This window comes from Artemia sp. Qi Xiang Cuo, chromosome 2 (genome assembly GCF_049724085.1).
Source record: "Artemia sp. Qi Xiang Cuo chromosome 2, ASM4972408v1, whole genome shotgun sequence".
Lineage (NCBI taxonomy): Eukaryota > Metazoa > Arthropoda > Branchiopoda > Anostraca > Artemiidae > Artemia > Artemia sp. Qi Xiang Cuo.
In genome coordinates, this window is record NC_142795.1 from 19,730,821 (window position 1) to 19,755,840 (window position 25,020).

Below are 25,020 nucleotides of genomic sequence, written 5' to 3' on the forward strand. Positions count from 1 at the left end.
AAACAGGATGTTTCTGTCTTGCGCCTTCAAATATGGAGAAGGTACTTGTGTATTATTAAATAAAAAAACAAGTCTTTTAAACTGAAAGTAAGGAGCGACATTAAAACTTAAAACGAACAGAAATTATCCCGTATATGAAAGGGGCTGTCCCCTCCTCAGCGCCTCGCTCTTTACGCTAAAGTTTTCTATTGTTTTAAAAAATAAAGTTGTGAGACAGAGTCAAACTTTGGCGTTAAAGAGCGAGGCGTTGAGGAGGGGACAGCCCCTTTCATATACGGAATAATTTCTGTTCGTTTTAAGTTTTAATGTCGCTCCTTACTTTAAGTTTAAAAAACTTGTTTTTTTATTTAATTTCTCATCGTTTTTTAGTTAATGCAGCTTTTATTTTGGCTCACCGTCATTGAATAAGTAAACAAAATTTGCATAAAAATTTTACTTTTCTTTTGCTAAATGACTGTCTCTAAATTTGGTTTTGACATAATTTACAAATTAACGTACGTAACCCTAGTCAATACCTTGCTCTTTAAGCTAAAGTTCAAATTTTGTTCCAATTCTTTAAAAATGACCGCTTAATCACAAAGGCCATTAATTAGAATAAATAGCTCTTATGAAAGTACTAAATAATCTTTGGCTTAAAGAGCGAGCCATTGACTAGAATGTGAACCCAATCATATAGCTAATATTTTTTGTTCGTTTTAAGTTTTGATGTTGCTCCTTACTTTCAGTTGAAAAACTTGTTTTTTTTTATATTTAATTTCTGATTTTTGTTTTAAATAATGATGGGAAATTCGGTGCCGCCTTCATAGCCATGTCCCTTCCCCCATCAAAACTTCCTTCATGAAAAGATCCTCCCATATAACCCCCGACCCACCCCTACCCCCCACTACCAGAAAAAATTCCCCCTGAAAACATCTGTATACTTCTCAATAACCAATACTATATGTTAACATTGGATAAAGTTAATAACTTTCAGCCCTCCCCCTGGGGGCTTCGAGGGATTAAGTCATCCTAAAAGACGTATTAATAATATTTTCGACCATGATGAACACAATGGCTATCTCATAGTTTTGATCGGGTGACTTTGGGAAAAAAATGAGCGTGGGAGGGGGCCTAGTTGCCCTCCATTTTTTTGGTCACTTAAAAAGGGCACTAGAACTATCAATTTCCATTCCATTGAGCCCTTCCACGATATTCTAGGACCACTGGGTCGATACCATCACCTCTGGGAAAAAGAAAAAAAAAACAAACAAACAAACAAAACAAATAAACACGCATCCGTGATCTTTCTTCTGGCAAGAAATGGAAAATTCCACATTTTTGTAGATAGGAGCTTGAAACCTCTACAGTAGGGTTCTCTGATACGCTGAATATGATGGTGTGATTTTCATTAAGGTTCTATAACTTTTAGGGGGTGTTTCCCCCTTTTTTCGAAAATTAGCCCAATTTTCTCAGGCATGTAACTTTTAATGGGTAAGATTAAACTTGATGAAACTTATATCTTTGAAATCAGAATTAAAATCTGATTCTTTTGATGTATCTATTGGTATCAAAATTCCGTTTTTAGAGTTTCGGTTACCATTGAGCCGGGTCACTCCTTACTTACAGTTCGTTACCACGAACTGTTTGATACGCCGCTCACTCAAGTTTACGCTGTGTAAAACTTGAGAACAAACCAATCTCTCGTTAGTTTCTTCGTTACTTTAGAAAAAAATTTGGGCTACATATTTGCACATTTGGGAGGAGAGTAAATTATAGCGGGTCTGCATGCAAAATGTGTTAGGTACAATTATTCTACATATTATGAAGTAAGAATTGTTTTTTAACTTCAAACTGTCCAAATACTTTACCCCCCTCTCTCTGATGCGCAAACATATAGCCGGTACTGGTGCGTTATATGGTCGCTTCATATACTAATGAGAGACAAAACCCGCCAGACTGGTTATTTTAAAGTGACCGCTATTGAGAAATGGAATGCAAAGAGTAGTTTTCTTTGCGTTTACGATATTTAAACTGTTGTTTTATGGGATTTAGGGAGGGAAAGGTACCTAGGTTAGGTTAGGTGACGTGGTACAATCCCATTATATGGGCCTTTCTAAAAAGTCAGGTTTGGTTAATGCTAATGAAATAAAATAAAATAGGATGAATATATGATTGTTTAGAAACAAATTTGGGCTATATATTTGAACATTAGGGGGGGGGGGGGGGGGAAAACCGTTACTTAGATTAAAGACTTAACCTAAACCTAACCTCGGTACCTCCCCCCCCCTAAAATCCAAAAAAACACAGTTTAATATCGTATACGCAATGAAAACCTCGCTATCATTGCCTGCTCTACAACGTCACAAAACGGGTTGTATCATTGCCCAGTCTATAATGATTAAGCCGAGAGGCCTAAGTAATGGAATTGTACCGGTGACTTATTTAATATATGCTATACTTTACCCCCCCCCCCCCTAATGTGCAAATATGTAGCCCAAATTTGTTTCTAAACTATTATATATTCATCCTATTTTATTTCATTTCATTAGTGTTAACCAAACTTGACTTTTTAGAAGTGACCATTTAACGCACCAGTACCATATAGCCTAAATTGTGTATTTCCCATCTATTCTGTCACTTGTGTTTGTCTTGTCTCACGCTAAGCTGAACGAAACTAACGAAGAAACCGATTTGTTCTTTTGTTTTACACAGTGTAAATTTGAGTGAGTGGCGTATAATACACAAGTACCCTGGAAAACATATAATTTACATTTCTCGTATATAAACTGAAGGGTCAGCAACTCTCTGTCGCCTGGTGTACATATTGGGAGCAATGCGTCTCCGCCTCACGAGACACAGTTCCAACATACTACACCCCTTCGTTCCATGCATGAAAAACTTGGTGCCGCACATGGTGCGCACCACCTGGTGTATGTAGTTTTTGAAAGTTGTCCCCCTGATTACAGATGTAGCCTTTATTGTTTAAATTTTCATAGCAAGTCTTTTTTCACTTTATGGAGTAGAATCAAGTATGTACGCAAGAACTAATATTTGAGAACGACAAGCATATCAAAATAGCTAGGTAGTGACGAATTATTTGAAAATTATAAGAAAATGGGAAAAACCTGAAACAGTTCTAAGGCTTAAAGGGAAGTAATGCCTTTCTCTTGTGTGCAAATTTATGGTAAATTAGTATCATTGAAGATTCAGGAGCAAATTACCTAAAAATGTCTTATGTGGAGGAATTTCATTGTTTGTGTCCTTAAATTTACAGTGCCTAGTGATCCTAAGTAGGCTATCTGATAAGCCACTATTCTTTTTGCTCGTCACATTACAAGGCTGTAATTTTCTGTTTAATCTTATTTGGAAGGAATCAACAATGGAGCACTTAAAGAAAACGTCCCCAGGAAAATACTTCCAAATCGAAGTACTCTAACGAAGTTGTGCCTCAAATCATCAGTTCTTGACATGTAAATCTATAGTATTTGGAACGAGCTGTGTGCGTTCGTGTATGGCTTGTCGGTTCGACAGTGGGAAGGTGCAATACGAGAAAGGTTTACAGAAGAAGTAAAATTCATATGATCTGATAAAACAGCCTGTGAGACTTCATCATAGCTTTCACTTACAGGCTGGAGAGAGATCTGAGTAACAAAAGAACCTACCCTATTAGCCCTATTTTGGGATCTTCTGAAGTGCTTCCTACAGCGCTTCTGATCGTTAAACTATATTCATTGATCGGTCTGTTCCAAGGCATGTTATAAATTGGGATGACCGAGCTTGGTGGTAGAAGGCTTTTGCAGAGAAAAGTAATTCTCGTTTTCTTGCTTAGGAGGCTCTAACTTTAGTATAAATAGGGGGAAGGTGGAGGGGCCAGCCCCCCTTATGTATGGAAGTCTTTTTCCCCCGGCGCCGCGCCGATGAGGGAAGACAGGCGGCGGCGGGTCCAAAAACCGCGCGCCGCGCCGTCGGTAACATGTCGGCGGTGCGCCGCCGGTAACATGTCGGCGGCGCGCCGGCGCGATCAATGTTGACCGCAAGCATTAATGTTTTCATCAGTCTTTCTCAAATCGCAGCTTAAATTTACAACAGATTCGAGCCTATTCATGAGTTCAACACTTCACAAGTCGCTGGCTGGAAACTGGTGTTCTTCGTTATTCATCAAGAGAAGTAGAAATCTGGTAGAAACGAACTGACTGTGGCGTTTCAGAACCATTGCATAATATGAGTAGTTGAAGTATCTATTAGCTATGTATTCTTAACATAAATAATTATCAAAATTAGTATTTTTTTTTCATCGAACATTACTGCATACAAAACTTCCAATACCGTATCACAAAATTCGTCAGTTATCTGGGTAAAAATTTTGAATATAACTTAGAACTTAGAAGCTTAATTCTGTCACAATGCTCTTTGCCTATATCTATTTTGTCACCTTTAAACCAGTTGAAATAGGCGACTTTGATATTGATTGTTTTTTTTTTTTTTGCTTTTTGGATTCCTAAAAAGCCTTCTTGTATTAAAAACTGGTTTTTAGTAACAATTTAAAAAAAATGCATTTTAAAGTTTTTTTGGCTTCTTTATAGAATATATGTCATGTATGCTAAGGCTGAACTGCTGCTTTTTTATTGCTCTTGGCTGCTCTTTTGTATATTATTCATTTTGGGGGGGGGGGGGGATTCATTCCAAATTATAAAATGATAAATACCTAATATCAGTCAAATTATAAACTGCATCTAAAAGGAGTAAATTTATCATATTAAAAAATACATGATGAACACTTCACATGAGAACACTTCAATTACAATGAAACAAAAAACACTTAATGGTTTATTCGATATGAAAAACATGAAGTGCCAGCTATTTTCTGGTAAAAGATGAAAAGCTCATCCGTTTTAAGTGTAATTAAATGAAATAATATGCAGACTGAAGTAGCTCCAGGAAGATGTTGACATTTTCATCCTAGTTCGTCACTTGTAATCCCAGAAAAAAATGTTAGTACACTTAGCATCAGTTATTGAGTTTAAGCTTTGATTTCCAAATGCTCACAAAAATTACCAAATTTAAGAAACTCGCAACAATAAGTCACCTGTGGTAAAAATACTCAAAGGCTCCTCTTTGATCCCCACCCAGGCTCAAAGCTTCTGCTATGGTCATTTCCATGGAAATATCCAAAGGGTTTCTTTTTAAAATGGCTTTCAAGCGTAGTTAGGGGTATTTAGCCTTTTTTGCTTTTCTTCAAAGCTTTGAAAAAAAGTGTTATAATATTCCAAATGTTACATTTGTTTATGTGTGCTTATTTTTAGTAGTCATTTGTGGGGTGGTCGAATTTTTTAAACCACTGTAGATACGTAAGAACGTTGCAACATCTAGTACCCTGAGGTCATAAGACTTTCAAAGACTCCTCCTTGAACCTCCCAAATTGAAAGCTTTTATTATGACCTGACCTTTTAATGTAACTTGGGCACTGGACCAAGGGCGCCATTGTCACTCGAGCGCTACGTTAGGTGGGGATGTCGATATCGCTTTCGTCACACCAATTCGTTTTAGGGTGAGTCGGCCTGGTACTTATGGATGAATGTTTTCAAAGTAAACCCGTTTCATCAATAAGAAAAAAAACGGGTTGGACGCATATGGTCCTTTCCCTTTGGACGATAAAACCATGCAAGTGCTGTATCAAGTATAACTCAAGAAAATCTAGTTAATTTTTGTCAACTTTTCAACTTTTTGGTATCCCTGCTTTCAATAAAAAAAGTCAAGGTACTATCACTTAAATATAATAACTCCCTATGCCCCTTACCCTCCCCCCTTTTGATACCATCTTGATAGGATACCGTCTCTGCTTTAAAAAAAAAATAATTAACTTATTAGAATCCCTGCTTTAAAAAAAATGAAGTATTATCGTTTAAATATAATAGCTCACTACCTCCCCCTTTTCTGGATACCACCTTGATAGGATGCTGTCTCTGCTTTAAATAAAAAAAAGAAGCTTTTTGGGATCCCTGCTTTCAATGAAAAAAAATGTCGAGATATTATCCTTTAAATGTAATACCCCCTACCCCCCCCCCTCTGGATACCACCTCGATAGGATACCGTCTCAGCTTTCATTAGAAAAATAATTTACTTAATAATTAACTAAGTCAATATATGGTTCAAACAAACACGCAAAATAACGTTAAACAGCTTAGTGTTCCTTGAAAAAAAATTGGGGGTATGAGTAAAGGGGTATAAAGACAACAACAAAAATGTCGAAATTATTCACATACACCTCAAATTATTGGAAAACTGAGTCATAGATTCGCCGTGGCATTCAATAGAATCCAAAAAATCTAATTAAAAGGGAGAACACATAAAAGCCAAATTAGGCCAGTAGCCTTTGAGAAATCGCAAAATACCCAAGACAATGAACTAGTCCTAATGCGGGGCCCTGGGTTTATCAAAATATTTCAAGTGTTTCCCAGGGAATTTAATATCATTTTCTTCTGTCTCCACTTTAAATGAAATTTTTGTTTATCTTTTTGACATCCCTGCTTTCAATAAAAAAAATGAGGTATTATCATTTATAAATGACAACCCCCTACCCCCCCCCCCCCTATAAGCAGTAATTTAAAACTTTTTTATGAAGCATATTTTTGGGGTAACTACTGTTTAAATATTTAATTCCCCATCCTTATACATAGCTGAGTATATAGATAAATTTTTTATAAATAGAAGGGTTTTTTATTCTTTTCTTTTTTTGGGGGGGGGGGGGGGTAAAAATGTTTCTGAAAGAAGATTGTATTTTATATCAGGCGTTCAACAATTGAGTATTAAGAATTAAGAAAATCTTATCTGAAAACAGCAAAAAAAAAACAACTGCAAACTTACAATTCAGCTGTAGAAACAATCTGTCGGATGTCAATTTCAAAATCCAACTGAAGGCTGAAGCTGTATAGTAGTGAATACGTTCTATAATTATATTCAACTTGAAACTAAAATTCTTGACTACGAATGGTGTAATAATTGGGAAACTGAATTCGAAATGATTTAAACTTATTTCATAAAGACGATACTTTTTTTTGTCAACATATGAAGAACTGTGTATATTGCAATATCTGCAATTGCATATTGCAGCTGTCTGGTTTTTACTTAAAGTAACAAAAGAGATGAAAATTAATGAATAAGAGAGTAGTGAAGAATTATGGTATGCAAAGTAATATTTGGCAGGGAAAGTCACTGGTGATAAATCGCTAGGGGTGGCAACGTGATTGCGTGATTTTCGGGGATTCGAGGAACCAAATTTGTTTTCGGGGTGACGCATAGATTTTCGGCAAAATACCCGAAAATTCAGGGATAGTGCAAGCCCTGCTTGATTTCGCATTAGGGAAATCGAAATGCAAGATTCCACGAGAAGGAAAAGCTCTGACTTTGTGGTTAGCGCTGTAAAGAATTGACGCACAAATAATTTAGAGTTGACCTAACGCCACCGCCTCTGTCGGCGGCGTTACGACACTTCGGTGACGTTCGACCGGATCACTCGTCGGCGGCGTTTGGTCGATCCACCGGCGCGGCGCCGGGGTCTATCAGGGATGACTTTATTTTCAAAGCATGGAAGCATAGACGTGTGAAATTTAAACTTTACCATAAAGGCTAGGATTGTTAAGGGGGGGGGGCTTCCCTAATATTTTTATTGCACAAAATTTAATATTTAAAATTTCTAGTTTAAATTTTTGAGAGGTATTAGGCGGATATAAACCTAAATTATCTATTAGCTACTTCTTTCAATTCTCAAAAGCTCTCAAATTCTTTCAGCTATTTGTCTCAATTTAACAGGTATTAGAAAAATTTTAAAAACTTTTTCGCATGCTGACCAATGGTCTGCTTTGCGCAGGTACCGGTCTCCTGATTTAATGCCTTCGGCCAGGAGTGCAATGCGTGGGGCAAATCATCTGAAGCTTCCCGTGTTTCCCCCAGATTTCTCTAGGTACCCAATTAGTGCTGGGTCGACTCGGGCTAAGCTTACAGGGTCACACCATCGACCCCCGTTCCAAACCAAATAACCAGCAACACCCATACTCGAACCCCTGACCACTTGATTTCAGGTCTGGAGCACTAACCACTCGGCTAGGATGGCTCAAAACAGGTGCTTTAATTCAAGTGATTTATTTTTGGACGTATTTCCGCAAACAAGTCCCACTATCTCTTATTTTTCTTCAGATAAGGAGCCCTAGTTTTGCAAAGCCAGGTTAACTAGCACTTAGGTTCTTTTTTACATTTTTATTTATTTCTGTTTTTGCTTGATGGATTTTGAATATTTTTCAAAGGAAGTATTTTGCATGAAACAGTGCAAAAACATCCTGCATTAAAGGAGAGTTTAAGGACAAGTACGGCTTAAGGACAAGACAATAACATAGAGAGAATGATAGTCTAATTGTTAGAAATGTTGTGAGTAGAAACAATTGTTTTTTTGCGGGCTTATATTTCTCACAAAAGAACGAAGGATTATTTGTTTCTGTATGAATTGTATTTACTCTAAATTAGTACGATATTTGAATGGGAGTCGGTTTTACCCCCCCCCCCTCCCGAAGAAAAATTATCCCCTCCGAGAAAAATGCCCCCAGATAATACCCCCCGCTGAAAATACACCCCCATGGATGATTGGTCTCCAATCACTTTCAACTTATAAAAAAGGGCTAGAACCCTTAAAATCTGACGTAATGAGGACCCTTCGAAGTTTTTGCGACCATGAGGTGGAGGTAGGAATGGAGATGGAGCATTACTCCTCCTCTACGGAATAACTTCTGCTCATTTTGGTGTTTAATGTTACTCTTTACTTTCATAATAACAGCATAGACCAGGAATATTCCCAGAAATCAAGATTGAATAAATATTATTTTCAATTCTTGATGTGTTTTTTAAAGTTTTTTTCAGTCGTCTCTAGAAAAAATACCCCCCGAACAAAAGTCCTGGAAACGGCCCTGTGGAATATGCATCAATTTCTATCTTTATCCTCCCCTTGTTTCTCTCTTAGAATTAATTCTGTATTTATCTGGAGGCTCAATTAGAGTTCGGATGTTTTGGAATTAAAATGCACCCTTTGAGGCATCTTCCTCCCTTCCTAAATACAAACAATCGAAGAACCCCACTGCAGAGGTTTTAAAGCCCTTATAAGTAAATTTTTGAAAATTGTAAAACAACACAGAATTTACCTATGACAATGGCATTTATTTAGAAGTTAAATATATTTCGGCTAGTTAGTGAGAAAAGGAAATACCTTAAAGAATGCATTTTAATGCCAAAATATCCCAATTATCATTGAGCCGTCAGTTAAACACAGAATTAGTTCTAAGGCAGAGACAAGCAGAGAATGAAGGTTGAAATTAATGTATATGCCCTAGGGTTTTGCCCCAGGGCATAACCCAAAAAATAAGTGAACACTGAGAGTGAACGGTTACGAGATTTACGACACAGGGTTCATTTTAAGCTTGCTGCTGGCGTATAGAATATATTATAATATTTATATTCTAAATTGAAATCCTAACGTCTAAGTAGGTAAGATTATGAGAACACATTTCTATTCATTAACTAGTATAATACGCAGAGATGGGCAATTCTATAGATGAGGTAAAGTTCTAGCTGAGAGGCATTCCTCTATATTGGAAAGTAGTTCCATTAGAAGAATGAAAGTTTCAGGAATGAACTCAGACCCTAAATTATGCGTCAGGAAGGTGTTTTCTAGTTCCGATTTTATTTCTTTTTCTATTTCTAAGGCTTACCTCTAAGGGGGGTATTAATATTTTATTGAAAATAGTTTCTTTGACTTATAAAACAAACGTTAGATTTAATAGAAATAACTGTCTTTTTAGTTTCATTACAATTCTACTAGAAAATACGTATCATACACAAAATAAAACAATTTTAGAGCCTCAGTTAGACACTTCCTTTTTTCTGTTCATTTTTTTTCCGCTTTTGAGTCCTATAGTTTCTAATTTAATAATGAATACAAAAGAAATAAAGAATAAAAATTTACATTTTCAGTACGAGTTTTATAAATGAATGTTTTTAGGTTTTAAGATTTATCCATCAATCATAATGTAGACATTTTTATAAAAATTTTGATGTTTGTGTAACGCTGACTTTTCAATAAAAACGACCTCAACTCTTCAAGACTCATCACAACCTGGATAATGAAAATGCTTATTTTGCAGAATTGCAAAGTTTTGACAAAAACTATTTAAATATATAAAAGCAAAAATAGTCTGATTTCTATTACTTTGCAGTTTCAAGCTAGTTATATAGTAATTTATTTCTTACTACCACACAAGTTAAACAGTTAAGCAGTTATATAGTAATTTATTTCTTACTACCACACAAGTTAAACAGTGGATTATCAAACCAAAGGAACAGATTCAGGATTGTTAACTAAAATTTTGATTACAATTAATAGTAAAATGTAATTTAAAATTAATTTTTTTAAGGCTAAAATCCCCATAAAATGGCGTTAGACCGAAATGAAAAGTAGACCATTCAAATTACCATTTCTGAAACCTTTTCAAACAGTTCGTGGTAACGAACTGTAAGTAAGGAGCGACCCGGCTCAATGGTAACCGAAACTCTAGAAATATACGAATATAGAAGTTAGTTACGTAAGTTAATTTGTAAAGACATCCATTTAGCAAAAGAAAAGTAAAATTTTTATGCAAATAAAAACTGTGTTAACTAAAAAACGATCATAAATTAAATAAAAAAAACAATTTTTTTAAACTGAAAGTAAGGAGCGACATTAAAACTTAAAACGAACAGAAATTATTCCGTATATGAAAGGGGCTTTCCCCTCCTCAACGCCTCGCTCTTTACGCTATTATTGTTTTAAAAAATAAAGTTGTGAGACAGAGTGAAACTTTAGCGTAAAGAGCGAGGCGTTGAGAAGGGGAAAGCCCCTTTCATATACGGAATAATTTCTGTTCGTTTTAAGTTTTAATGTCGCTCCTTACTTTCAGTTTAAAAAACTTGTTTTTTTATTTAATATAAACAAGAAGCTAGTGCTACTCATACATAAATCATTTTTGGTGTTGTTCAAGGTGAGAGGCTGTAATGTCTCTTGCTGTAAAATTAAATAAAAAAACAAGTTTTTTAAACTGAAAGTAAGGAGCGACATTAAAACTTAAAACGAACAGAAATTATTCCGTATATGAAAGGGCTGTCCCCTCCTCAACGCTTCGCTCTTTACGCTAAAGTTTTTGATTGTTTTAAAAAATATAGTTGTGAGACAGAGTCAAACTTTAGCGTAAAGAGCGAGGCGTTAAGGAGGGGACAGCCCCTTTCATATACGGAATAATTTCTGTTCGTTTTAAGTTTTAATGTCGGTGCTTACTTTCAGTTTAAAAAACTTGTTTTTTTTGTTTAATTTCTGATCGTTTTTTAGTTAATGCAGCTTTTATTTGTATAAAAATTTTACTTTTCTTTTGCTAAATGGATGTCTTTACAAATTAACTTACGTAACTAACTTCTATATTCGTATATTTTTCTTCTGGCAAAAAATACAAAGTTGCAGATTTTTGCAGATATGAGCTTGAAACCTATGAAATTGGGTTTTCTGATACGCTGAATCTGACGGTGTGATTTTCATTAAAATTCTTTCACATGTAGGGGATGTTTCCCCCCTCTTTAAAAAATCGAGTAAATTTTCTCAGGCTCGTAGCCTTTGATGAGTAATACTAAACTTAATAAAATTTATATATTTAGGATCAGCATTATAAACACATTCTTTTGATACATTTATTGACATCAAAATTTCGTTTTTAAAAGTTTCGATTACTATTGACCCGTATCGCTTGTTTTTTATTGTTTTTTTTTATTACGTATATGTTATTACTTATGTGAAGGGGTTCTCCCCTTAGTCAATACCATGCTCTTTACGTTAAAAGTTAAAAAAAATTTAATTCACAAACCCCTTAATCACAAAGGCCGTTTAATTAGAATAGATAGCTCTTTTGAAAGCACTAAAAAAAACTGTTGTGTAAAGAGCGAGGTATTGACTTGGGGGAGAACCCCCTCACATACGTTATAATTTCTGTTCGTTTTAAGTTCTAATATTCCTTCTTACATTTCAGTTGAAAAAACTTGTTTTTTTTTATTTAATTTCTGATCGTTTCTTAAATAATGCGTGTAAATCCGGCGCCCCCGTCGTAGAACTGTCCCTTACCCCAAAGAAAAATCCTCCACGGAAATTTTCTCCAGATTCACCCCCTCCTCTAGCCCCCCCCCCCTCCAGAAAAAATCCTTCCTGAAAATGGTTGTATACGTCCCAATAACCAATAAATACTACTGGCAAGTCCGGCGCCCCCTTCATGGCAATTTCCCTTCCCCCATGAAAACTTCCTTCATGAACAGATCCTCCAACATAACCACCGACCCACCCTTCCCTCCCACTACCAGAAAAAAACCTCCTGAAAACTTATGTATACTTCCCAATAACCAATACTATATGTTAACATTGGGTAAAGTTCATAACTTTTAGCCCTCCCTCTGGGAACTTCGGCGGCTTAAGTCATCCTAAAAGACATATTCATCATATTTTCGACCATGCTGAACAAAATGGCTATCTCAAAATTTTGATCGGGTGACTTTGGGAAAAAAATAAGCGTGGGAGGGGGCCTAGTTGCCCTCCATTTTTTTTGGGCACTTAAAAATGGCACTGGAACTTTTAATGTACGTTCGAATGAGTCCTACCAAGATATTCTAGGACCACTGCGTGGATATGATCAACCCTGGGGGAAAAAAAAGACAAAAAAAACAACAAATAAACACACATCCGTGATCTTTCCTTTGGCAAAAAATGGAAAATTCCACATTTTTGTAGATAGGAGCTTAAAACCTCTACAGTATTGTTCTCTGATACGGTGAATATGATGGTGTGATTTTTATTAAGGTTCTATAACTTTTAGGGGGTGTTTCCCCCTTTTTTTGGAAATCAGCCAAATTTTCTCAGGCGCGTAACTTTTGATGGGTAGCGCTAAACGTGATTAAAATTGCATATTTGAAATCAGCATTAAAATCTAATTTTGATGTATCTATTGGTATCAAAAACCCGTTTTCTAGAGTTTCGGTTACCATTGAGCCGGGTCGCTCCTTACAGTTCGTTACCACGAACTGTTTGATTTCCTGTTCTTTTTCAAACAGTTTTGGATAGAACCTGTTATACGGGTGCTGTTGGGTGATAGGTCCACTCATATTGCAGAAAACATTTTTCTCTCCTATTAACAGTATTATGCTTCCTAACGCAAAAGATGGGCAGGAGAGGTGTTGGGGGGGGGGGGTAAATGCTGAAAGAGTTTTGTTTTAACCAAATCTTAACGGGGACACGCTTTATCTTCCGATGTATATGTAAATAAATACATATATATATATATATATATATATATATATATATATATATATATATATATATATATATATATATATATATATATATATATATATATATATATATATATATATATATATATATATATATATATATATATATATATATATATATATATATATATATATATATATATATATATATATATATATATATATAGCGTTTTCTTGTTTCATAGGGCATTCCTCCCTGGACCTCATGTTATTGATAGGAGACATGTATATAAAATATCTTTTCGAATTTACCAGCTGTTAAAATCGTGGAAAAGAATAAACTGCAGTTTTATATTTCAGATCCTATCCCCCTCTTAATGAACATTTGGAGCGATGGACTTCTAAGGGGTGATTATCGTTCTCGAAGATATGTTTATCAAGTAATGACCTTGAATTGAAGGGGTATTATTATCCTCCCTTCCATTTAAAAGGACATTGGACCAATCCGACCAAACAGTCCGTGGTAAAGAATTGTAAAGTGAGGGGGAATTTGTTTCATTAGGAGGAAAAGCTCTAAAAACTGAAGTGTTGACAAAAATATATTTAACAACAAAATTATTATTTATACCGATTTCAAAAGTGCAAAATTTGTTGAAATTTTGTCTTGAGGGAAATTATGCCGGGATAAGTTTTTTTTTTAATCTTTTAAAAGGGCCCTGAAACTGTGCTTTTGTTTCTCTGTCAAGAAAGGAACTTTCTCTTTGATCAATCAGATTTAATAGGTTTTAGTTTTTAAATGATTTAGTATCTAGTGTATAAATACCTAAAATCGAAAAAAATCTAAAAGACCAAACTTTTCTTTGGAGTGGAGCGATGGGGGGAGGTATATAGTGAAGACCAAGGTACCCTAAATCTGGATATTACTGAGCTCTTGTTGGATTTTCGTTTAATTGTCAGAGAAATGATTGTCTCAAAAATGTATATCTTGATTCCTAGAAATGAGCACTAGATTGAATTTTGATTACCCTTTTTGTTAGAGGGAGTAGAACCTCTTTTTTTCTGTTAGAGGCAGTTACCCTTTTTGTTTTGTTCTGATGGAAGTGAAGTGAGGGGAAAATTTTAAACGAACAAAAATTATTACCTTACGGCTTACGCAACATAAATCTATATTACTGTTTTTTTTTCTGGTTTAAACACATATTTAAAATTTAAATTAAAATTATAATGAGAATTAACCCTAAAACAGGCCTCATCGAGGTCTCTAGGGACAGAGTTGTGAATTAAAATCTGTAGTACCTGTTATGTTTTTTTCTGTTGTTTTCTGTCTTTGTTGTTTTTAATAAAATTATCTCCCGCTAAAAAAAAAATCAACCAACTCGTAACATTTCACTAAGGTTGTAGAGTTCTTAAAAACTAACGCTTTACTGAAAAATGATCTTACTTAAGGGTTTGAGAGAATTAAAATTGTATACTAAAGTATACCCATATCATGGCCGGTAAAAGACTATTGAGAGCCTTATAAGTTAGTCTTTTATTTTTTGCAGGGTGCTTAAGCGTTTTTGCACCTGATCGTGTTATATTCCGTCTTATTGGTCATAAAGTCAAGCGCTTTTAAAGAAGCGCTAGTTTTTCCGAACACTACAAACTTAGAGAAATATCACGATTCACTTCATTTGAACCAATATTTTTTTCACGAAAACGGCGCTATATTTTTGAGGGAGAATTGACATCCTGGGATTTTCTGGCCTAAAAAAGACGATATATAGGACACGAGTTACAGAAAATTCATTAAAAGCAAATATTTGCGACAAATTTTTTTCTAATTTTAGAAAAACAAATCCACAGCCGATAAACTTTTTTCCGTTTTTTGTCTCTCCTGAAAAGCTGCAAAAATGGCGTATGTCGCCCTTTTAATTATCACAGTCGAATAATATACTATGAAACTATGAAGCAGTAACTACGAAGCAATAACTTTAACTCATTTTAAGTTTTATCTTTACTCTGGTGGTTGTATCAAACCTATGTTAGCGCCATGACATGAAGAAGTGGCTACGGTTTTTTTTTTTTTTTTTAAATCGAGACATAATTTATTCACAAAAAAATAAACAAAAAAGCATGAAGCCTAGTAACCTGGGCTTGTATTGCAACTCCAAAAAAACCTAACATCCATTTACATCATTGCATTCGGGTTCCCATTTCACAACAAAACAAAAGAAAGCATATAAAACATATTAAAAATACAGAACTGCTTGAAAAAAAATATTAGAATTCATAAACCTGCAGGCAATGTTGCCTCAACTGCTCACGGAAGCCAGACCTTTCAATAATATCCCTAATAGAAGATGGTGTCGGAGACCTCAGCACCGCAAGAATATGACGAGCAGAGAAAGCAGACCTCGCAAACACTCTAATCGGCCTTCTATACATACCAACCTGTCTCGTCGAATACCCCTGGACATCAGCAACCGTCTCAAACGTATGACGAAGACACATTGGAGCAATATACATTAGTTGAAGCTTATAAAATAAGCACAACCCTGAAAACGGTAAAATACGGATTCACGGATAAATATTTCTAACTGAGGAAAGTCTATCGATTCCATAAATAGCCGGTGAACATAAAATGTTCCAGACCAAACAGAACAACAGTATAGTAAATAAGGATGGACTAATGAGAAATATAAAAGACGCAAAACTTTCTGCATAAACTGATGCTTTAGCTTCCTTATCATACCTATATTCCTTGCTACTTTCGACGATATACACTGTACATGCCCTGAAAAACTTAGTGTCTCATCAATTATTACGCCTAGGTATTACACTGACTTCTGACGTCTTATTGTCGAAACTCCTGCTGTAAGCTCTTGCAACCAGGGGTAATATGAAGGTGATCTGCCCCAGACAACGAACCCCGATTTGCTGTAATTTACTTTCAGCTTGTTTAGCCTTAGCCATTTCTCAACTTTTTCCATATCATTACTCAGTGGCCCTAAAAGCTGAGCTTGGGTGCGCTCCGCAACTGAAAAATTCGTATCATCAGCAAACAGGACAGCTTCGGTGCGCTCCGCAACTGAAAAATTCGTATCATCAGCAAACAGGACAGCTTCGGTGCGCTCCGCAACTGAAAAATTCGTATCATCAGCAAACAGGACAAGAGATTTCCTAGGTTTATACGTTTCGCCTCCATTTCCGACATTTATTGTCAAATCACAGATTTCTTGATGGATGTCATTAATATATATTGAAAAGAAAAGAGGACCGAGAGGGGCCCCTGGGGAACACCGCAAGTAACATGGTAATCACTTGATTTCATATCATTCAGTTGCACATACATAGATTGGTGACTCAAATATGATGAAATAATTTTAAGAGCATTTCCTCTAATACCACAGTTGTCCAACTTTTTCAGAAGAATCACATGGTCCACTGGTTGGAACGCCTTCGAAATGTCTAGGAATATAGTCACCACTTTCAACTTCCCATCCAAAGCACCATTAATCATAGATGTCAAATACTGAACCGCATGCTCCGTAGAGTATCCTTTTCTGAAACCAAATTGGTATGCATAAAAGACATTCTTCCTCTCTAAGAACTCAGCCATTCGCTTATATAATATTTTTTCAAAAATTCGAGACAGAATAAGGAGTAGCGAAATAGGTCTATAATTGCTAAAATCTTCTCGGTCACCAAATTTATGCAATGGCAACCTGTCTCGTTAAATGATCGGGAAATTCACCTTCTTCAAGACAACCATTCATTAAATCACCACATTAACATTAATCACCACAATAATGAATCACCATTCATTAACACGGCAATATCACAGGTAAAACATACTTCACTACTTTCAGAGACAGCGCATCCGCTCCAGCCGCTCTATTTCGGATTTCACTTACAATTTCTATCATCTCCTGCTGACTAGTTTTCCGAAGAAAAAGACTAGTATCACTAGGTTCAGGCAAGTGCTGCTCAAAAGAGCCATCTTCTGGCCGGTTTTCAACTGCCATTTTTTTTCCCAATTTGAGAAAAGTGCTGAGCCATTTCATCGGAAATATGACTAGCACCGCAATTTCCACTCATTTCTGGTAATACCACTTTCTTTTCACCAATAGCTGATCTAGTCTCCCACATCTTATATGGGTTTCCATGGTTTTCTTGAAATTCATTTTTAAAATATCCATGTTTCGCTTTTCGTAATAACTTATTCAGAGCAATATTGTATTTCCTGTAGATTTCATGGTCAATATCACAATCACTCAAAACACTTATCATATACCAGTTGTCATATTACCAGTGTCCTATGTGTGGAGAGGAGAAAGATCTTATCCATTTTATGGGTAGATGCCAGGAGTTAAGAAATTTGAGGAGGGATGTGTTTTCAACAGATTTTGGAGGGGTGGATTGGTTTCAAAAAATTTTAAAAAGTAGAAATTTTGATGATTTTAGAAGGTTGTGTAAATTTGCAAGATTGGGTATGGCACATAGAGAAACTTTTTTGATGAATTGTGAGTAATTTATTGTGTGTTTTTTTTTGTATTTATTTTTGTTTTGTTATTTTGCCATGGCCCGATAAGGCTTTTGTTGCAATAAATATCTATCTATCTATCTATCTATCTATGCACTTAATGATTTTTTTTTTAAAGAATTCACAAGCCTTTCGTCATCCATGGTTTCCTTGGAATATCTTTCTTCTTTTTAGCATGAGCTACCTTCACACAAGTTTTATCAAGAAGTGAAACCATTCTCCAGGTTAGAAGACAAGCGACAATGAGAATATATAATTCATGGCTAACCTTACAGAATCCGACCCTTCTCTCCCATTTTAAATCAAATTATTGGCGACACCAGGACTTGAACCCTTATTCTGAAGGACATAGGATTGCAAAACTATCACGCCAGACACTCACCTTGGAAGGGAATTCATCTAACATCCAGACTGCGCCATAAATAGGAGTTTTCAAGCTCCAGCCTCCACCCCTTCTTACGTGATATGTTTCAAAGACTAAACTTTGGTAAAATTATAAAAGACTGGCTTTTTGCTAATTGGAAAGAGTTAATAGTTAAGCTATATGAGCGAAACTTTCATGGATGGATTTAGAGTCTAAATTGTGTCCCAGGAAGGTCTTTTGCAGCATTTTTCTCTGTGTTTTCCCCTTTCCCCCCTAAAAATAGTCTTGCATTTTATAAGCTAAGACAAACTTTACGTTATAAAAGTAAAACTTTGAGAAATAGATATAAAGCACAAGGGAAGCCCAAAGACATAATTTTAAGCTTCATAGGTAAGCTAAATCCGATTTTATAAGATTCCAAAGAGTCTATAAAAATATTTCTTATGTTTGAAACAAAATCCAAGTATATCTTAAAATCATATTCAAACTGCTAGAACTGTTGTTTCAAAACAAGCAGGCTAGCATAAATTAAGGCAATATTTTTTTTTTCCAAAACGTAATGTTCATTTTAAAACTGTGACATTAAAAGAGGATTAATGCCCCTTTTGGGGCTAAAAAAAAACATTTTCAAACTTAAAAATTAAGGTTTTGATACTTCGTCTGATATTTTTGCAGAAAAATTCTACAAAAACAACAAGAAGAATTAAAATATTGTGTATTTAGGGATGCTGGTTAAAAAAAAAAAAATGAGATTGAAACAGTATCAGGCAATTAGAAAAAAAATTATTTTGTTTTCATTTTAAGCAGTATTTTTTATTTCTAATTTCTGTTTTGTTTTGAGTCTAATTGATTTATTGATAGTGAAATCTGTTCGTTTTTAGCATTATGAAAATGGAAATTTTTTTATTTTTCTTTTGGCTGGAAGAGTATCTCTTTATGCCCGGGGTAGTCACTAAATTATTTGTCAAATATAGGTTAATTAAAAAATGGTTTATTTGCTTAAGTGTTGGTGGCGACACTTAAGTGATCCCCATAGTGGATATTAGAGGCCATAGTAATGAACACCGTGGTAAATAGTCCCATTCCCTTTCTTTGGCCTGCGTGAGAATCCGGAATAAAATTATTGGATTCCAAAAATATCACTTCATTTGCTGTTTTTCAGATTCATCAACAGCGTGAAAAACAAAGTAAGAACAGAGTCAAAAGTGTGGGAGGGAAAACTGAAGTTTAATCCTCTTCCAGCCATTTTTGGAACAGAAGGTGGAGGTATAATAGGTAGTAAGTCAAAAAGTCTTACTTGGCTTACCTGACTTAGGTCTCCTGCCGGGCGGTGCTCGGCGTAGAGAGTGATGTCTGCCTCCTCCATCCGCTTCGGTCCAGTGCGAGCGTTTGTGCTTCGCTCGGTCTGATGTTTGCCATCGCCAGAAACTCGGAGAGGCTGTCGGACCATCGTTTCTTCGGTCGGCCGCGGGGTCACTTCCGACCAGTTTCCGTAGGATCAAAGTCAAAGATCATCTTTACGGGTAAGTGCAGGGGCATTCGAAGTAGGCGTCCAAACCATCGTAGGGTACGCTCAGCTGCTTGGGTAGGGTTTAGTCTTACCCATCAAAGGCTACGAGTCTGAGAAAATTCTCCTGATTTTCGAAAAAAGGGGAAAATAGCCCCTAAAAGTCAAGTGATCTCAATGAAAATCACACCATCAGATTGAGCGTATCAGAGAACCCTACTGTATTGGTTTTAAGCTCCTCTGCAAAAATGTGGAATTTTGTATGTTTTGCGATAAGAAAGATCACGGATGCGTGTTCATTTGTTTGTTTTCCCCAGGGGTGATCGTATCGACCCAGTGGTCCTAGAACATCACGAGAGGGCTCATTCGAACGGAAATTAAAGGTTCTACTGCCCTTTTTAAATGACCAATTAAATTGAAGGGCAACTAGGCCCCCTCCCCCGCCCCTTTTTCCCCAAAATCGTCCGATCGCACTTCTGAGATAGCTATTTTATTTATCATAGGTAAAATGCACAAAAAACAAGCCTTTTGATATAAAATAACCCCCTCCCCCAGAATCCTAGGGGAAAGGTCTTTAAATTGTAAAATTTGCCCAGTGTTTGCGCATAATATTTGTTATTGGGATGTATGCATAAATTTTCGGGTGGGGAGGGGGACAAATTTTCTGCTGGGGCTTTTTCCATAGGGTGAATTTTCCATGGGGAGGGAAGCTTACATGGAGTAAACTTGTCAGGGGAAATTATACAGTGGGGGAATTTGCCAGAATTCTTATACAGAATTCTTTTTATATATCGTGCTTTCTCTTTTCCGTTTCAATTTTACACGTGGAGTGGTTAAGAGTAATTGTCCAAGGTAAATTTTCACCTTGGATTGAATTGTCTAGAGGATACTTCCGTGGGGAGGGGGCTTCTCCGTGGAGGTGGGTCCAGATTTCCTGGCATTATTTAAAAATGATCAGAAATTAAATTTAAAAACAAGTTTTTTCAACTGAAAGTAAGGAGCAACATTAAAATTTAAAACGAACATAAATCATTACGTGCATAAAGAGGGATGCCCCCTCATCAACACCTTGCTCTCTAAAGTTTGGATTTTGTCCCGATTATTTAATAATGACTCCTGAAACACAAGGGCCGTTTAATTAGAACAATAAGACGCTTTTTTAAAAGTACTAAAAAAACTTTAGCGTAAAGAGCGAGGTGTTGAGGAGGGGGCAACCCTCTTTATGCACGTAATAATTTTTGTTCTTTTTAGGTTTTAGTGTTGCTCCTTACTTTTAGTTGAAAAAACTTGTTTTTTTTTAATTTAATAAAGAACAGAATCGAAAATTTTTCAGGCTGTTGGTGATTTCCTGAGATGGCGACAATTTAGAGAACCTGCCACCTATGAAAATCATAATAATGTCTTGTTGTTCATAAAATTAAAGCTGACAAGAAAAGATGCATTTCATTAACCCCAGAGTTATGTACGTAGTTTCTTGTCTAGGTGGGGGCAGCCGATTCTGTGATGAAGGGAGGGGAGCTAACGTTATATTGGTAATTCACAAAACCTTGCATCGCCAGCAATAAGTAATGACCAAAAATCATAACTCATCAAAAAGCTTCAGCATTAATCAATCTTCTTGGATTAGAGTTAAATCTTTCCGAGACATTATTGCTTCTTGTTTGACTTTTATTCTTTTATTCCAGCAGTTTATTTACAGCTTTTTCAACCATCTACCTTTTATCAACTGCTTTTTTGGCCATCTACCCTTTTTCAACCATCTGCTTTTTCAGCTATATCTAGTGTAAATTTGAAGTTCTAGGGGGGGCAGCTGCCCCCCTCCGTACCCATGGCCAGAGTCATTCCTTTTTTTCTTAAAAGAAAAGCAAGCATAGTCAACTTCAGAATCAGAAGTCGATATGTAACCCTCAACAAAGAACTGAACAGCACAAAAAGTTCACCATTCCGCCTTTGCCGTTTAGGAGGAATCTCTTTTTAATCTGATTCCTCTTGACCAAAAAAGGGCAGTAGCTACGCTCCAAAGACACAACATTGTGCTAAGCAATACGCATATCAGCCAACTGGTGCAATATAAGTGTGCCCCTCATGAAAGACCAATAATAGAAGTTTTCAGTCAATAGAAGTGACATTCAACCATCAGCGTATCTTAGAAGACTAAAATAAAAAAAAACTATTTCTGTCAGTTGGGTCCCATGAGATTGGCAACTGTAAGGAAGAAGAAAAATACAGCACTGAGTTCTACTGACCATTTTTTTGCTATTTTAAATTGGATTGCTTATAAAGGTATATAAACATACTAGGAAAAGACCAAAACTGCCTGTTCATAGAATAATAATTAAGAACTCGTTCACCTCTAAACTAGAGTCAACTCCAGTTTTTATTTTTTGCAACCTATGCCAAAAATAAATAGGAAGTGGGCACTCATACCCGTACACACGAAGATACAAGGAAAATATGTGGCCAAAGGGCGCTCCTAGAAAAAAGTTGAACGTGAAAATGTGCTCTCTCCATGTTTCCAGTATACCCCACGCTCCTCTGCAAATAATAATTTCGCAATCTAGCAAGGAAACTATTTCTGTGTGACAATGGTAGGACCAATATCAGAATTTACTTCTGAGAACATGTTACTGATGTTACTATAAATCACATAATAAGCAAAGCCTTGTCATAGAAGCATGAAAATATTGTGATTACTTAAAAGGTTAAAAAACTAATTAGTTTAGGCTGCTTAAGTTCTACCGAAAAAGTGGGATCTTAATTGTACTGGATTAAATATCATTAAAACACTTTTTAATTTTTAAGTCTAAATTTTCCGATGACTATTTTGAAAAAATTCATGTTAACTTGTTTAAAAACAACAAAAAATATAAAGAATTACTATCAAATTTTTGTAAAGAAAAAAAAATTCTTAATTCAGTGTCCAAGAACCTGACAGGGCTCTCGCAAACACAGTGCGAGTATTTTATTTCGTCAATCGTCTAGCACCTAAACCAGTAATTTCTCCTTCCCTTTCTACCATAATTATCTCTGATGTAACATTTTCCCCCTGAATGATCATTTTGCTTTTCTTGAACTTTTTTGTCTTCTTGTATACAACTCTCTAAATTTATTTTTTTTGGTATTTTTTCTTTTCCTTTTAGACTTGAACAGAGAATTGGAGTCATGGTACGAAATAAAATTTTATCTTACTGTGCCATACCACCAAAGAAAAGGTAAATAATTTCTTAAACCACATTGGCCTGACATCACATAAAGATGTTTTGAGCAAATCGCGGATATTGGCGAATAACTCGCTTTTATGGTTGTTAGGTATTTGGTTTTAATTTTTGGCTTTTATTGAATTTTATTCATCTTTTAAGTTTTTGTTTTTTTTGGTTCTTTTCAAATTGACGTTCCACGTTTGTTTTTTTCTTCGGCACTTTCCTTGGATACATTATTTCGTTTCGCGCTGAAGAAGAGAGGCGTTTGTCCTCTCGAAATATTCGCTTTTTTGACTTTTTTCAGTACTTGCATTTGGCCTATAAAAAACCCCAATTTTGCTCGTTTTTCTTTCTTTAGGAAAGAAAAGGTAGTAAAAACAAGTAGGCTAACGTATTTATTTTCTTTTTCTAGCAAGGATACTAGCTAATCGTCGCTTCTAAGGCGCTGAGTTTTTTTTACGCATAAATTTCTATAATGTTCATACAGTTCGCTGGCTTTGTATTTTTTAAATCTTGACTGAAATAATTGGATATGTAATTTTCTGTCTTTTTCATTTCCCTTTTTAAGGATCCCATTTATGTAGCAATAGCACCAACTTTGTAAAATGCCAAAATACTATATTGAGCAAATGCACGATTAACCGACCTTTTATTGGCCTCTTATGTGATAAATAGAATTGGAGTTTCGTTTGTTTAATAATTCTTTTTAAAAAATTTCCAGGGTAAAATTATAGTTTAGCTACTTTTTGCTATCTTGGAAAGCGGTTAGGTTAGGAAAATGAAACTTTCAAGGGTGGGTTCTACAGACTAAAGTATGGTCTGGGAAGGCATTTTGAAGTACCTACCTCCACTCCTTCTCCCTCTATGATGTAGTGGCCTATGATGACCTTTAAAAATCTTTGTGTTATGAAAGTGAAACCTTACGAAACAGATTTTCTGCTTAAATGGAGTACAAGAAAACTGTTTTTAGCTTCACAACTTTACTCAATCCCAATTTATGAGGTTTCAGAAATATTCAAATGCATTTCCTAAATCTAGAAAAAGACAATTGATATGGGTTAAAATTCTACTCAAAATAACAGAAATTGCATTTTCAAAGCTAAAACCAGAGACAAAGAAACTCATAACTGAAGATTAAGGTAAACAGTTGTTTAGTCAAAATTTCAACAGGTCCTGTCCCCTGTCAAGTAGGCAAATTTCTAAGACTAAATCAGAAGAGGGTTAACATAGAAGCTTGGCAATAACTTCCCAGAGTATGTCTTTGGCTCTCTATTCATTACTGAAAGTTTCATTTTCCTAACCTAACCTCTTTCCAAGATAGCAAAAAGCATTTAAACTAGAATTTTACCAAATCCGGAAATAAATAAGATATCTAACAGAAACAGTGATGAAAAACGCCACTTCATTGTCAATTTTAAAAAGGATTAGTAAGTTAAATATTCTTTTCTTCTTTTTTTATTACCTTTTTCACCTAAAGGCAAAGCTTAACAATTCTTTCTGCGTTTTTTCTTTCATTTCATTCATTTCGTCTCAATTCTCTTTTATGTCTTCGTAATAGCGAGTGGAAGCTTAACAATTTGATATAAATCATCCTCTCCATTTGTATACCAACATATATTTTACCAGTTACTATGATGGTACTTCGTTAGGCTTGATGATTTTCTTATTTGCCACATAGAACGATTTAAAATTCCCTAAAAGGGAGGGGGCTGAAATAAGCTTTCTAAAAACTACAACTACTGGAGCATGGGTGGTTTCTACATAATAACTAACTGTACGGTTGAAGTCCACACCTTTTATCACCAGCAATTTTTCCAGCAATGATGATCAGTACAAGCAGCAACATTATGAAAAAATCCTCGTCACTTCAACTTAGACAAGGAGCATATTCAAGGGCCTTCACAGAAAGGGGTAAGTAGACTTCATGTCTTCCCTCAAAAAGACCAAAAATGGACATTTAAAATATTTACGTTCTCGTGCCAATAAGCAATACTTACCAAAACTTAGCCCCCCACCCGGAAAGAGTTCCTTGCCCTCAATCACACTGAAAATTTATATTGTAAGAAGGAGATAGAGCACAAGCCTGTCGCATAAAAATGTTACCACAGAA

At 35.5% G+C, this 25,020-nt stretch overlaps 1 long non-coding RNA gene across 1 annotated transcript in view; it reads left to right on the forward strand.

Annotated features, from left to right (window-relative positions):
* LOC148954980 (uncharacterized) overlaps positions 1 to 25,020 on the forward strand; it is a 147,894-nt gene that overhangs the window by 95,617 nt on the left and 27,257 nt on the right. Inside the window, exon 3 of the long non-coding RNA XR_016142772.1 lies at positions 24,729 to 24,821. This is a non-coding gene — a long non-coding RNA (uncharacterized LOC148954980). The remainder of the gene's footprint in view (positions 1 to 24,728; positions 24,822 to 25,020) is intronic.